The sequence below is a fragment of the Carlito syrichta genome, unplaced genomic scaffold, assembly GCF_000164805.1.
Source record: "Carlito syrichta isolate Samal-C Ts95f unplaced genomic scaffold, Tarsius_syrichta-2.0.1 Scaffold308955, whole genome shotgun sequence".
NCBI classification, from domain to species: domain Eukaryota; kingdom Metazoa; phylum Chordata; class Mammalia; order Primates; family Tarsiidae; genus Carlito; species Carlito syrichta.
This window is the reverse complement of record NW_007253051.1, coordinates 154920-156463: the sequence shown is the minus strand read 5'-3', so window position 1 is coordinate 156463 and position 1544 is coordinate 154920.

Here is a 1544-nt window from a genome sequence, read left to right as displayed (position 1 = left end):
CTTGCATAAGTATACACTAAAATAATTTTAGTATGACATTACATGCTATAAAAGAAGGCAGGGAATGTCTGCCTTTGAGATATCTGGACTTAAGTAATCATGCAAAACTCTGTGGAAAGAAATACTTTGGCAGAATAAAAGCATTTTGCAGGTTTTTGTGGCTGAAAGAAGCGTGCTGTGCTCAAGAATCTGAAAATAGGCCTGTGATGCTGAGTGGGAAAGAAGAGGGAACAGTATAAAATTTAATTGGATAGGTAAAGTACCAAACAAGATTTATGACACAAAAGCAGCAATTGTCTCTTACTAAATTAGGCAGACTGTGAATGTTATAGAAATGTAGCCGGGCTCGGTGGCTCAGCCTGTAATCCCGCGCCTTTGGGAGGCTGAGGTGAGTGGATTGCCTGAGCCCGCGGGTTCGAGACCCGCCTGGGCAGCGAGACCTCATCTCTACAATAAATCAAAAACTCAGCCGGGCATGGTAGCACATGCCTGTGATTCCGGCTACTCGGAAGGCTGAGGCGGAAGGATTGCCGGAGCCCAGCAGGTCGAGGCTGCGGTGGTCGGGAGCGGCTACTGCACTCCAGTCTTGGCAACAGAGTGAGACTCTGACTCAAAAAAACCAAACAAACCATAAACCTTAGTCTGGGCACAGTGGTTCATGCCTGTAATCCCAGCATTTTGGGAGGCTGAGGCGAGAGGATTGCCTGAGCCCATAGGTTCGAGACCAGTCTGGGCAACATGAATTAGCTGGGTGCGGTGGCATGTACCAGCTGCTTGGAAGACTGAGGTGGAAGGATCGTCGGAGCCCAGCAGGTGGATGGTGGGGTGGCAATGAGTGTGCCACTGCACTCCAGGCTGGATGACAAAGTGAGACTCAGACCCAAAAAAAAAAAATAGAATGAAAGAAACGGGTTCAGAGAGTTTAGGTAATCTGCTTAAGGTCAGAAAGTGAATAAATGACAGAGCAGGCTTCAAACACGGACAGCCCATGTGCTTAAACACAATGATACTGGCCTCCCAGTATTTATTGAGGCCTAATCCTATCATATCCCATTGACTCTCTAAAGTGACAATGTAGGGAATGCTAGCTGATAATAAGGAAAATATGAAGCACTAACAATGTAGTGAATGTTTCATCAGTTAGTTGACTTTCTCCTCTGTAACCTTGAATTGAAACTCTCTCTACAGCAAACTGTTTAGAGAAAAACTTTCTTGGTAAATAGTTGAAAGTTTCAAAGTAAAACCACCTGTTACTTTTTTCTTTAAAAGTAGATGTGGCCGAGTACAGTGGCCATGCCTATAATCCCAGCACTTTGGGAGGCTGAGGTGAGAGGATTGCCTGAGCTCACGGGTTCGAGGCCAGCCTGGGCAACTTGGGAAGACATCATCTCTACAATAAATCAAAAATTGGCCAGGCGTGATGGCTCATGCCTGTAGTTTGAGCTACTTGGAAGGCTGAGGCAGAAGGCTCACCTAAGACCAGCAGGTGGAGGCTGCAGTGGCCATGAGCGTGCCACTGCACTCCACCCAGGGAGACAGACTAA